General features: G+C 33.9%; 1 protein-coding gene across 1 annotated transcript in view; it reads right to left on the reverse strand.

Moving 5' to 3' along the window:
* Window positions 1–15,416, reverse strand: part of LOC115435301 (myelin basic protein-like) — a 250,896-nt gene that overhangs the window by 81,186 nt on the left and 154,294 nt on the right. The gene's annotated exons all lie outside the window — the stretch shown is intronic.

A 15,416-nucleotide genomic window follows, 5' to 3' on the forward strand; every position in this document is an offset into this window, starting at 1 on the left:
TTTGTTCATTTTACCATTTATTTTGTTCATTTAAGGTTATTTCATTCATTTCAGCTCAGTTTCCGGATTATTATGTTCTTTTATTTTGTTCATTCTGTTCATTTGATCTGAAGAAGCTGCTGCTGTGTTTCTCTCGGCACTGAAAGAAAAGTGTCCAATACAGGCTCGTATTTCTGGTATAATAATAAATTAATTAATTAATAAATAAATAAAAGAAATGATGATCCACTTATTGATTAAAAACAAAGCGGTTTGGAAAAGGCAGACGAGGACAGATGGTGAATTAAAGAGCTGAAAACAGACACATTTCCCTGATTTGATGTTTGTATGTATCGCTGCGTGTTTGGCTTGATTACCCACTGCACATAAATCCAGGTGTGTGGCTCTGGTCTGCTTTTGTGTGGATGTAATTAGTCTGATTGAACGTCCTCATGCATACGGAGGCAGGATGGATTTCCTCTGGTCCTCAACTAAAAGGTTCATTTCGCCTCCACGTCGTCGGATGGATTCATATGGAAGGAGGATAAACAGGAAATCGCCTGGACGCTGTGGTATGACTGGACCTTTTCCAGAGGTCACATTAAGAAAAAGAAGTTAACCCTTTAACCCCTGACGTGTCTGTGCTGAGCGTTCTGAAAGTATGATTTATTTAAATATTCATATAAATTCAACCATTTACTCAATCGTTAAATTTCCAGTCGTGTTGATAGAATAGACCTTGTTCTTTCCATAGACATCTGAGCATGCTCAGTTCACCCCCCACCCCCTGTGGAATGGGGGGGTAAAACACAGAGCAGTGAGTGAGACCGACTCACTGTAAAAATAGATGGTTTGGGCTTTTTTTTTTTTTTTTACACCGTTTTCCTTGTGTTTTTTGTTTTACCCATTGTTTCCAGTGTTGTGGTGATTTTCCTTTTTTTTTTTTTTTTTTTTTTTACTGTTTTTACTGAGTTTTGACTGTGGAACTGATGTATGGAGTTAAACAGGTGTAAAAAACTGATTTAGGAAAAAAAGAGCCAAAATTAAATCTACTGGGAAAAAATTCAAATACTGGTTGATTATTTTATTCTTTTGTGGGTTTTTTTGTTTGTTTTTTTGTTTTTTAACTTCATTTTAGTTCATTTTTTTTGCACATTTTTTTTATGTTATTTATTATTTTGTAAATATTTTATTAATTTTTGTTTATTTAATTGCATATTTTGTTTATTTTTTCTACATTTTGTTTTTTACTTTAATATTTTTTTTCTTCAGTTTTGTTCAGTTTGTGGCTTATTTTGTTCATGTCACTAATTATTTTGTTGGTTTATAATTCATTTTTGTTCATTTTATTGATCATTTTGGCTGGTTTTTTTTTTTCATTATGTTGTTTATTTGGATTATTTTTTGGCTGTGGAACTGCTTTATGGAGTTAAACAGGTGTCAAAAAGGAGCTGGACTGATTTAGGAAAAAAATGAGCCAAAACTAAAACTACTGGGACCAAATTACAGTACTGGTTGCTTATTTTTTATTTATTTATTTTATTTCATTTAACTTCATTTTAGTTCTTTTTTTTTTTTTTTTGGCATATTTTTCCCACGTTATTTATTATTTTGTGAATAATTTATTAATTTTTGTTCATTTTGTTGCTCATTTTATTCTTTTTTTTTTTTTTTTTTTTTTTTACTCTATAACTGCTTTATGGAGTTCAACCAGGTGTCAAAAAGTAGCTGGACTGATTTCTAAAAAAGAGAGTCCAAGACATAAACTACTTTTCCCAAATTCAATTCCTTCTTGTTGTTCAGTGTGTTCCAGTTCACAGTTGATGTTTAACATCCTAAATCTCTTACTGATGTCCATTCTCGTGCCTTATTTAGTTCAAACCTGTCAAACTTCACTTCCTCTCTTTGTCTTTTTCTGTTCTTCCACCTGTTTTGACCCTAAAACACACAGTAAAACAAAACCACTGAAGAAAAGGAACACAAGCACATACTCACAGCAGCTTTAATGAACCTGAAACAGACGCAGATTCACAGCAGAAATAATGTGTCAGGGGTTAAAGGGTTAATATGTGAACCTTACCTTTAATCAGGGGTTAAAGGGTTAATATGTGAACCTTACCTTTAGTCAGGGGTTAAAGGGTTAATATGTAAACCTTTACCTTTAATCAGAGGTTAAAGGGTTAATATGTGAACCTTTACCTTTAATCAGGGGTTAAAGGGTTAATATGTAAACCTTTACCTTTAATCAGAGGTTAAAGGGTTAATATGTGAACCTTTACCTTTAATCAGGGGTTAAAGGGTTAATATGTGAACCTTTACCTTTAATCAGGGGTTAAAGGGTTAATATGTGAGCCTTTACCTTTAATCAGAGGTTAAAGGGTTAAAGGGTTAAAATGTGAACCTTTACCTTTAATCAGGGGTTAAAGGGTTAATATGTGAACCTTTACCTTTAATCAGGGGTTAAAGGGTTAATATGTGAGCCTTTACCTTTAATCAGAGGTTAAAGGGTTAAAGGGTTAATATGTGAACCTTTACCTTTAATCAGGGGTTAAAGGGTTAATATGTGAACCTTTACCTTTAATCAGAGGTTAAAGGGTTAAAGGGTTAATATGTGAGCCTTTACCTTTAATCAGGGGTTAAAGGGTTAATATGTGAGCCTTTACCTTTAATCAGAGGTTAAAGGGTTAATATGTGAACCTTTACCTTTAATCAGGGGTTAAAGGGTTAATATGTGAACCTTTACCTTTAATCAGGGGTTAAAGGGTTAATATGTGAGCCTTTACCTTTAATCAGAGGTTAAAGGGTTAATATGTGAACCTTTACCTTTAATCAGGGGTTAAAGGGTTAATATGTGAACCTTTACCTTTAATCAGAGGTTAAAGGGTTAAAGGGTTAATATGTGAGCCTTTACCTTTAATCAGGGGTTAAAGGGTTAATACGTGAACCTTTACCTTTAATCAGAGGTTAAAGGGTTAAAGGGTTAATATGTGAGCCTTTACCTTTAATCAGGGGTTAAAGGGTTAATATGTGAGCCTTTACCTTTAATCAGAGGTTAAAGGGTTAATATGTGAACCTTTACCTTTAATCAGGGGTTAAAGGGTTAATATGTGAACCTTTACCTTTAATCAGGGGTTAAAGGGTTAATATGTGAGCCTTTACCTTTAATCAGAGGTTAAAGGGTTAAAGGGTTAATATGTGAACCTTTACCTTTAATCAGGGGTTAAAGGGTTAATATGTGAACCTTTACCTTTAATCAGAGGTTAAAGGGTTAAAGGGTTAATATGTGAGCCTTTACCTTTAATCAGGGGTTAAAGGGTTAATATGTGAGCCTTTACCTTTAATCAGAGGTTAAAGGGTTAATATGTGAACCTTTACCTTTAATCAGGGGTTAAAGGGTTAATATGTGAACCTTTACCTTTAATCAGGGGTTAAAGGGTTAATATGTGAGCCTTTACCTTTAATCAGAGGTTAAAGGGTTAATATGTGAACCTTTACCTTTAATCAGGGGTTAAAGGGTTAATATGTGAACCTTTACCTTTAATCAGAGGTTAAAGGGTTAAAGGGTTAATATGTGAGCCTTTACCTTTAATCAGGGGTTAAAGGGTTAATACGTGAACCTTTACCTTTAATCAGAGGTTAAAGGGTTAAAGGGTTAATATGTGAGCCTTTACCTTTAATCAGGGGTTAAAGGGTTAATATGTGAGCCTTTACCTTTAATCAGAGGTTAAAGGGTTAATATGTGAACCTTTACCTTTAATCAGGGGTTAAAGGGTTAATATGTGAACCTTTACCTTTAATCAGGGGTTAAAGGGTTAATATGTGAGCCTTTACCTTTAATCAGAGGTTAAAGGGTTAATATGTGAACCTTTACCTTTAATCAGAGGTTAAAGGGTTAAAGGGTTAATATGTGAGCCTTTACCTTTAATCAGGGGTTAAAGGGTTAATACGTGAACCTTTACCTTTAATCAGAGGTTAAAGGGTTAAAGGGTTAATATGTGAGCCTTTACCTTTAATCAGGGGTTAAAGGGTTAATATGTGAGCCTTTACCTTTAATCAGAGGTTAAAGGGTTAATATGTGAACCTTTACCTTTAATCAGGGGTTAAAGGGTTAATATGTGAACCTTTACCTTTAATCAGGGGTTAAAGGGTTAATATGTGAGCCTTTACCTTTAATCAGAGGTTAAAGGGTTAATATGTGAACCTTTACCTTTAATCAGGGGTTAAAGGGTTAATATGTGAGCCTTTACCTTTAATCAGAGGTTAAAGGGTTAAAGGGTTAATATGTGAACCTTTACCTTTAATCAGGGGTTAAAGGGTTAATATGTGAGCCTTTACCTTTAACCAGGGCTCAGGGGTTAAAGGGTTAAGGGGTTAACTTTCTGAGGCTGTGAACTCTGGGTTCTTCTTCCCTTAAACGTGTCCCACAGGCTCCTACAGGAACAGACCTGTCCTCTGGGTTCGGGTGGATGCGGTGGTCTCGGTGTTTGTGACAGAGCGTCTACTTCAGAACGAAGCCGTCTGACTTCAGCCATGAGCTCATACACTCATGTGGAATGTTCAACAAAAGCACTGAAACACACAGTGGTAGTTCCTGATGTGCACATTTGGTTAATGAAGTCCTCAAACTGAATATGAACGGCTGTCTGGACTCTGCTGTTGGACTTTAATCTGGTAGAAGACGGAAAAACTCCGATAACATCTGATGGAAAAGAGTCGAACGTAGCCGAAGGACGGGAAACACTGTCCACTGGATTAACCCTGAAACACCCACAGCTGCTTCTGCGGCCATTACTAAAATGAACTGCCTATTTAACTTTTCATAAGACACATGTATTTTGCATTTTTTTCAGTGTAAATCCTGTATTTTCTGTATTTAATTCACTGATCATGTAGATGTTCATTAAAACTCAGATTAAAGTTGAAGGTTTTTAAATCAAAAACAGATCAAACTGAAGAAAAAGTGTCTTTTTTTTTTTTTTTTTTTTTTTTTTTTAGCAAAATATATGATTAAACTGAACATAAAAATAATTGACCAATTGAATTTTTGTAGTTTTATTAATTGAATTATTATTTACTTCTAAATACAGACAATATCATATTAAACCAATGCTAATCTTTGCTGTTTTAGAGCTTTCTATGTTGTAATTTCAGCTGCAAATTTAACCCTTAAAGACCTGGAACTATTTCTGTGATGGTATTTTTCTCCATATTTAACTTTTTTTTTTTTTTAGGAATTTATCACATTTTATTATAATTTTATCCTCTGTATTTTGCTTTTTTTTCACTGTAAATCCTGTATTTTCCTGTATTTAATTCACTGATCATGTAAATGTTCTTTAAAACTCAGATTAAAGTTGAAGGTTTTCAAATCAAAAACAGATAAAAGTGAAGAAAAAGTGTCTTTTTAAGCCAAATACATTGTTAAATGAACATAAAAATAATTGAACAATTGATTTTTTGTAGGTTTTTTTTTTTTTTTTGATTGAATTATAAATAAAGACAATATAAAATGAAACCAATGAGAATCTTTGCTGTTTTAGAGCTTTTAATGATATTTTAGATCATATGTAATAATTTCAGCTCCGAATTTAACCCTTAAAGACCCAGAACTATTTATATGATGCTATTTTTCTCTATGTTTAACTTTTTTTTTTTTTTTTTGGATTTATTTTAGCAATTTTTTTGCATATATTTTCCACATTATTATTTCATTGTTTTTTTCTTCATTTTTTTTAATGTCCATCCACTGTCATTGATTCAACTCCATGGGTTTTACTGGTGAATCAATGTTGTAGAAGATGACGGTGTTTCCACGGTAACTACGGAGCCTCTGAACGTTCAAATATGGTCATATCTGATGACCATGAAAATATGGTTATTTCAACATATTTCTTCAATTTTCTTCAGTTTGTGGCTTATTTTGTTCTTATTGCCAATTTTTTTTTTTTTTTTTTTCTTTTTTTTTTTCATTTTCTTGATTACTTTGGCTATTTTGGTTCATTTTGTTGGCTATTTAATAATTTTCCTTCATTTTCATTCACTTTTCTTGATTATCTTGTTTATGTTTCAACATTTTCTTGCTTTTTTGTTTTTCAATTTTGTTCAGTCTGTGGCTTATTTTGTTAATAGTCTATAATTTTGTTGATTTATTTGTTTTTATTCCTTTTGTTCATTACTTTGGCAGTTTGTTCACTTTGTTGCTTATTTCATTCTTTTTTACTTTATTTTAGTAAATTTTCTTCTTATTGATCTTTTTTTTTTTTTTTTCTTTTTTGACTTTTTTTCTTCATTTTTGTTCATTTCCATCCACTGTCATTGATCCAACTCCATTGGTTTTACTGGGGAATCAATGTTGGAGAAGATGACAGTGTTTCCACGGTAACTGCGGAGCCTCTGAACGTGCAAATATGGTCATATCTAATGACCATGAAAAGATGGTTATTTCAACATATTTCTTCAATTTTCTTCAGTTTGTGGCTTATTTTGTTCTTAGTGCCATTTTTTTTTTTTCTTTTTTTTTCTTTTTTTTTCATTTTTTTGTTCATTTTCTTGATTACTTTGGCTATTTTGGTTCATTTTGTTGGCTATTTAATAATTTTCCTTCATTTTCATTCACTTTTCTTGATTATCTTGTTTATGTTTCAACATTCTCTTGCTTTTTTTTTTTTTTTTTCAATTTTTTTCAGTTTGTGGCTTATTTTGTTAATAGTCTATAATTTTGTTGATTTATTTGTTTTTATTCCTTTTGTTCATTACTTTGGCAGTTTGTTCATTTTGTTGCTTATTTCATTCTTTTTTTTTTTACTTTATTTTAGTAAATTTTCTTCTTATTTATTCTCCTTATTGATCTTTTTTTTTTTTTTGACTTTTTTTTTTTTGACTTTTTTTCTTCATTTTTGTTCATTTCCATCCACTGTCATTAATCCAACTCTATTGGTTTTACTGGGGAATCAATGTTCTAGAAGATGATGGTGTTTCCACGGTAACTACGGAGCCTCTGGATGTCCAAATATGGTCATATCTCATGACCATGAAAAGATGAAGAACTGTATTTGACACTAATTATTGACATGGATTGATAGGATTAGTGGATCAGCAGGTATGGAATGAATCTACAGATAGTTTTGCAGCAGCTGGAGGGTTCCAATTCAAACTGGAGGAACTATTCGGGTCCAAATACACAAATAAATGAACCCCAGACTGATAAAAGCAGATAAATCTGAGGTGTTTAAGGGTTAACTGAAGCCTGGACTGCACTTGTAATCTCATCGTCTGGAGTCTCCACATGTGTTGACAGATGAAAGTAATCAGAGCACTTGATTTGACTTCTTTTTTATTACGTCAGCTCAATTAAGGATAACAGCCTTTTCATTTAGTCCTTTATCTGCTGCGCTCCGATGCCTGCATTTTATCTGTGTTAACCAGAAAAAAAGAGCCATAAAGAAAAAGCCTGATTCAATTCAGAGTCCGTGCAAAACAAAGACGGTGTAAAAAAGAGAAAAGCTGGGTTTGTGTGGAGCTGATGACAGGGTTATGAATGAAGGAGTGGATGCAGAAACGATCACAGGGTTCAGGATTTACAGGAATTAACATTGACTCAAATGTACAACATTCCACCTTTTACAGCTGTGAACAGTTTTAGAAGCAGTATTTAGAACAGAACAGCCTTTACTGTCACTGTACTACTGCTGTCAGAGCAATAATATGAATAAAAAAACATGTCAGAGAAGAAGAAGAGAGCAAACACAGAGTAAAAAAAAAAAGAGAATAGAATATAAAAATTAACTAAAGTAAAAGAAGAAAACAGAATATTAAATTTAACTAACGTAAAATAAAACAAAATATTAAATCTGACTAAAGTAAAATAAGAAAACAGAATATTAAATTTAACTAAAGTAAAATAAGAAAACAAAATATTATATTTAATCAAAGTAAAATAAGAAAACAGAATATTAAATTTAACTAAAGTAAAGTAAGAAACAGAATATTACATTTAACTAAAGTAAAGTAAGAAACAGAATATTACATTTAACTAAAGTAAAGTAAGAAAACAAAATATTATATTCAACCAAAGTAAAATAAGAAAACAGAATATTAAATTTAACTAAAGTAAAGTAAGAAACAGAATATTAAATTTAACTAAAGTAAGAAAACAGAATAGTAAATTTAACTAAAGTAAAAAAAAGAAAACAGAATATTAAATTTAACTGAAGTAAAATAATGAAACAGAATATTAAATTTAACTGAAGTAAAATAATGAAACAGAATATTAAATTTAACTAAAGTAAAATAAAACAGAATATTAAATTTAACTACAGTAAACTAAGAAAACAGAATATTAAATTTAACTAAAATAAAATAAGAAAACAAAATACTAAATCTGACTAAAGTAAAATAAGAAAACAGAATATTAAATTTAACAAAAGTAAAATAAGAACAGAACTAAAAGTAGAATAAAAAATAAAAATAGACATAACATAAATAGACACAATATGAACAGTGTGTATATTTATGAAAGTCTATAAAAATAGTCCATTTATATTTGACATAAGATGAATGAACAAAACACTTACAATATGAACAGTGTGTATTTCTATGGACCCTTGTTTTTACTCTTTGTTACTGAATGTGAACAGGAGGAGGAGGAGGAGCGTCTGCTAACCTGTGGACCTCCCAGTTTCAGACACAGCTGCAGGAATGTAACTGAAGATTAGAACGACCATTCATCTGGTCTTGTTAACGGAAATGAAGAGATATTTTATCACAGTTTTTGTTTCATAAACTACATTTACTCTCGTTTTTATTAGTCAACAACATTGCATTACACATTTAATTATAGTTGTCATCACACGACCACCATGTTCGTTATGTCGCATCTTGTTTTTCGTCACATGATAAAGGTTAGTTGATGAAGATATTTTGTCATAATATTCGTTGACGAAAGCAACACTAGACAGAAGTGGAACCAAATGAGCCACCTTTTGAATTTTTTGAATTTATTTTTTTTTTAGTTTAGTTTATTTTGAAAATGCAACAAGACAAAGTAATCTTAGTTCTGCTGCGTTCCAGTCCACCTGTAACTGGTGTTTTTTCCATTCTTCTACTGGTGAAAATGCACTGGAATGTTCAGTCAAACCTGTGACTTCCCACCAGTGAACTCGTACTAGATCCATGTTCTCCCACTTCCCAGTTCTGACGTCACGTAGCAATGCCCCCCCCCCCCCCATGGATGTGGTGTTTATGCAGATTGTTTATTAAAACAAGGTATTGCTCTGATATTATTTATCTGTTAATGTTCTGTATAATCAGCAGCTGCGTTAGCGTTAGCTAGTTTTCAGTTCGTTGAGTGCAAGAGTAAATTAATACCAAATACGAATCCAAATATACAAATAACATAAAAGGTAGAACAGCTTCTCTTGCCTTATGCACTGTTTTTTCCTCTTCTGTTTCCCTCAAATAACCAAAGAGCAAGCACCTTTGGAGACAGAAATGATCATAAATGAGCATATCGTATGGTCCACCGTGCTGGTTTGTTTACATCTAACTCCCACAATTCCTTGCGCTCAGGCAGTTTGGTGTGGCTTACCTGGAATGCTACAAAGACGTGAGTCGTGACTTGAAGTCGTGACTTACGGGCTCAGAAAATGGCCTTGAACACAGCATTAGTCCTTAGAAATAAAACAGGACGTAAGAAGTCATGGAAATAAAAACAAACTTTTATATATATATAAAACTTCATTTGCATATTCGAAAAGGAGTGAGAGGAGGTATAACTTAGCCCTTCTTCACACAACAGTCTAACCTTCAGCTTCATGTCAGCAGAATATATGAAAAATCCAGTCCCTTAGATCATTTGTAAGTAATTAACCTCATTTATCATCCTCACACACACACACACACACACACACACACACACACACACACACACACACACACACACACATTTCTTTACACAGACGATGTTATAGATTAAAGGTGGAATATTCCAGGAACAGAAGAGCTGTGGAAAAGGAGCAAATGAAAGTCTGGAAAAAATACTGCATTTGTATGTGAATAAATATTTCATTGTTATGGGAAAAACAGACGATTGTTCAACCAAAACACTCAATAATTCACAGCTGTTCTGTATATCATGTAATTTCTGCAGATAAATGTACATTTTTTTGGTTTTTCACACACACACACACACACACACACACACACACACACACACACACACACACACATACATATGTTTACATATACACACACACACACACACACACACACACATATATATGTATGTATGTATGTATGTATATAGCCTGTTTACAAGGAAATCCCCTTTTTTCATCTTTGTTCATAGACAAAATGTTTAGTTTCTGTTTTACTTTCTTTGCATTGTGGGATTTGACTCAGTGTCGCTGAATCATGTGTTTAATCACAATAAAGATTCTGATAGTGAAAGGTATTAAATGCATCCTGCTCATGAAAAATAGCACCATCTAATGGAAGATATCTACTAGATGTTTACAAAAATAGAGTAAAATAACAAAATATAAAAAATTGCAAAATGACAGCGATCGTAATCTTTGTGGGTTTTTACAAGATTCTGTGGTTGAACAATACGTCAGAAACAGATGGATATAACGCATTAAAAAGAATTTATTTTAAAAAAAAACTTAAAAAATGCAGAAGTGTTACAATAAAAAAGCTGACCACTGGTCTCCAAACTGTGGTCCATTTGTGGTGCATAAGGTAAAAAACAAAGACTGTATTGACCATGTGTCCAAATGTCAGAGGCTGAATACGTGTAATCATATTGGTTATAGATTATATTATATTTTATTATATTATACTTTTTTGGTTTTGTCGTGTCTGACCTTTGGATGACGGATCATTTAGGGGTTCTGTTTAATACGATCAGATCCAAACAGATGGATGAGAGCGCTGCGTTTCCGTTGTGTTTTTGTGGACGTGAACCGACCACGAACGACTGAATCATTTGATCCTGAACCTTTGAGCTGAAAAAGCCAATGAACCTGCATCTATTTCATCTGCCAGCAGGACTGAGTTTAATGGAACACAGACCAGAACAAAGGGTACGAGCAGAGAAGGACGAATGGAGGAGGAAAGAGAAGCATCGTCTGCCGGGAAACAGGATGAACGCTGGAGGAAGAAGAGAAGAAATACACAAATAAAAAACAAATGAAAGATTCACTGACATCTGACGCCTTTTAAACAGATGGAACTGTTACTGATACTGCAACAATGATCGCATTTCCATTAGACATCTGCGCAAAACTGTACCGATATTTACTAAACGTGTTCCAAACACAAGTGTGTAATGTGGGTTTTTCCGTTCAATCCCACATGTTTGATTTGTTTCTTTCTTCTGGTAGACGTCAGCAGAAGTCCTTCCATAGACATGAACAGGAATATGCTACGTCATATCATGAACTGTGTACAGATAACACGTCACTTTTGATTGGCGTGTTATCTGTACGCATTATAAGCTTTCAGTATGTATATTTACGCCACGTAAAATAGCACGCCATTAGTGCGATTAGTGGCTAGCACGATTAGTGGTTAGGGTTAGGTTTAGGGTTAGCGATTAGTGTAATTAGTGGATAGTGCGATTAACGGTTAGGTTTAGGGTTAGTGATTAGCATGATTAGCAGCTAGTGCAATTAGCGGTTAGGTTTAGGGTTAGTGATTAGCATGATTAGCAGCTAGTGCAATTAGCGGTTAGGTTTAGGGTTAGTGATTAGCGTGATTAGCAGCTAGTGCAATTAACGGTTAGGTTTAGGGTTAGTGATTAGCGTGATTAGCAGCTTGTGCGATTAGCGGTTACGTTTAGGGTTAGTGATTAGCGTGATTAGCAGCTAGCACAATTAGCGGTTAGGTTTAGGGTTAGTTATTAGCATGATTAGCAGCTAGCATGATTAGCGGTTAGGTTTAGATTTAGTGATTAGCGTGATTAGTGGCTAGCATGATTAGCAGTTAGGTTTAGGGTTAGTGATTAGCGTGATTAGTGGCTAGCATGATTAGCAGGTAGGTTTAGGGTTAGTGATTAGTGTGATTAGTGGCTAGCGTGGTTAGGGTTAGCAATTGCCGCAATTAGTGGCCTTACACATTTAGTGGTTAGCAATAAGCACGGTTATCAGCTAGCGCATTGACACACCATCAAATGGCATTAAATAACACGTGAAAGGATGAATATGCGTATGTATGGCACACCAAATGCAATAAATTCTATAATAAATACAAAAACAACATGATTTCATGAGCTCAGTCTGAAACGTGTGTTGTTTTGAATCTGGAACGCTTGTTCCCTTCTACTGGGCCACCGCTAGCAATAGTGGGCCCCATGAAAGCTAAATGTTGTGGGTCCGTCATAAAATTCAGTACATTGTCGATTTGTCAGAGCGGGGTGGTGTGGGGGGGTATGTATGTGGGGTTGGGGCAGCAGTTATACACGTGGGGGTGCAGTTTATAACTAATGGGAATAACGCTAGCATGAAGTGAAAGAGAAACTTCACATACTTTCAACGTCTGACTCTAGGCTTCTGTTTCTTGATTAAACAGTGGACCTTACACCACATTTTCCCATCTTCTAACCTGTATCCACTGGACCCCCCCCACACACACACACACTGCTCTATGGCCCCCCGACTGATGCTGGGCCCCATGAATGTGTCCTGTTTACCCCCCCTTTACGGCGCCCCAGCCCCTCTGTCCTGGACGAAACTCTAACAGGGCAGTCGTGGCCTGGAGAGTTGGCTGGAGAGTCAACTTGACACTGAGGGGTTGCAGGTTCGATTCCATGGACTGGCAGAAAAAGTTGTTGGCTGATGTGCCCTTGAGCAAGGCACTTGCTGAGGCTGAATTTGTTTTGTTTTATAACTTAAATCTTTATTGAGTTTTATATAGAACTGTAACAGAATCCCAAAAAACAGACAATCAAAAGAAACCCCCCAAAACAAGAGAAAAAATAAAATAAAATAATAAAACAATAAAAAGAACAGACGAGAGCACAAATAAGCCCAAAAAGAAAACACTGTGCCCAGTAGTAACAGTCAGTCTATTGATTTGGTGTAAATATATTCCATTTATTCCACCTTCTGTTCAGTTCTGCTTCTTTCAGTCTCAGTCTGTGGGTTTTTTTTTTTTTTTTTATAAGAAATATTTCTTCACTTGTGTTTATCCACTGGTCCTCTGATGGAATGGTTGTTTTCCCCCAGTTCCTCAGAGGTTGAATTTCAGTGTGTGGTAAAAAAAAAAAAAAAAAAAAAAGTACTATATAATGACAATAAAGGACCTGAATTTACTTAATTAATTTAAAATGATGTGGTTTCCTCGTGTGTCCACAGATACCCACGTTTGGTTTAAACTCTTCTTCTATTATTGGCATCGACCTTATTATTATTATTATTATTTTATGTTTTGTCTTGTCTGAGATTGTCCACATGCCTTCGGTGTACTGGCATAACTGGCTTAAGGTGTGGAAATGTAGATCATGTACGGCCTTAAACAGTTTTTTCCCCCATTTTTTATTTTATAAAGAAAAATGTAACAAAGTCATAAAAAAAACACTTCTTCTCCTGTTGAAGAACATCTGTTTTGTTTTGTTTTTTGTTCACGTGCCTCTAGTTGTGCAAAAAGGTATTTTCATAACAGTTTTTAATTATAATGCCAATTTCTTTACGCCCGAAAAACCACCTCTTGTAAAAACGAAACCTTTTCACTAAAAAACAAGAGTTTGGGCGAAATTGTGGTTTTTCCATTAGACAGATTTTTATGCACAAGTTATATTCATGCAGTTTGAGGGTCATTTTGTCCAAAAATCCTGAATAAAAGCTTGGGTCTTTTCTGCTCTAAACCCTTTATGTTTCGGTGCCAGGGTTATTATCGTTAACGAAAACTAACGAAATGACGAAAACTAGAATTGAAAAAACATTTTCGTTAACTGAAATAAATAAAAACTAGAATTAAAAGGAAAAAAAAAATAACTGAAACTGTATTGTGTCTTTACAAAACTAACTAAAACAGATAAAAATTATGGATAAAATTCCCTTCGTTTTCATCTTTGTCGACATCGGATTGATACAAAATCAATTTATTTCGCTCTAGCAATTTTATCTAGCGGCACCATATGACACTTGTGGTTTCCAGTCGTCTTCTGGTCCCCACTCTACCTGGAAACATGGAGACTAAAGTTGGGAGAAAGCAGCAGAGTCCTGTCTGGGATTTATTTGAATACGACGGAGAAGAAGAGAAAAGAGACGACAAAACTAAAATTAATACTAAAACTAAGCATTTAGAAAAAAATTTAAACTAATAAAAACTATCAAACCTTCTCTAAAAACTAATTCAAACTAACTGAATTAGAGAAAAAAAAAGTCAAAACTAAATAAAACTAAACTATAATGAAAAATCCAAATCTATTAGAACCTCGGTCGGTGCAGAGCGGCCTTGTGGGAAAATCCTCTGGTACACATGAATTATTCAGTTATAGTTCGAAGGAGAAACAAACAGCGACGGAATTGAATGAATAAAAGTGTGTCCAACTAATACTGGAGTGGTGTTGTGACCCGGCAGGTGTTGACATTCAGCAGTAAACCCCACAGATCCATCTACAGCCAAACCATCGGATCAGTGCAGGAAAGTCGTCTGGTTCATTATTAAAAACGACTTCAACCAATGATGACGACCTTTACAAAACTACACCATGTTTTGACACTAAACCACAGAATAGGAAAGTCCACCAGGCCGATAGTCCACACATGGAAATGTCATCAACCACTTCCTCTGGAACCCAACGTGACGCTAGAATCTACTGGGAAATGGACAGAATGTCCCCTGGGTCAAAGGTCAGGGGGGTCGTTCTGGTCTCAGTTCAGCCATTTTAGTGTCAAATGTCCAGAGTACGGACGCTAAGGACATGTCTCTACTGCCAATGTCCAGACACTACTGTAATCACATGTGCAATAACTTGTTTTCACCTCCCACTACTTTTATTTATTTATTTATTTATTTATTTTCTGATCAGTACTCTATTTAAAAAGTGTGTCTTTGTGTGTGTGTGTGTGTGTAATAACTGTTTTTATATGATTTAACTGTGTTTATGTTTTTGTTCATGTATTTTTTTTGATTCCGTGACTCAAGGAAACGCACAAGAATTCCAATGTACCAATGGAAAATAAAGTCTATTCTATTCTATTCTATTCTATTCTATTCTATTCTATTCTATTCTATTCTATTCTATTCTAATCTTTTTTATTCTATTCTATTCCATTCTACTCTATTCTATTCTATTCTTTTTTATTCTATTCTATTCTATTCTATTCTATTCTATTCTATTCTATTCTATTCTATTCTATTCTAATCTTTTTTATTCTATTCTATTCTATTCTATTCTATTCTATTCTATTCTATTCTATTCAAATCTTTTTTAT

This window comes from Sphaeramia orbicularis, chromosome 16 (genome assembly GCF_902148855.1).
Source record: "Sphaeramia orbicularis chromosome 16, fSphaOr1.1, whole genome shotgun sequence".
Lineage (NCBI taxonomy): Eukaryota > Metazoa > Chordata > Actinopteri > Kurtiformes > Apogonidae > Sphaeramia > Sphaeramia orbicularis.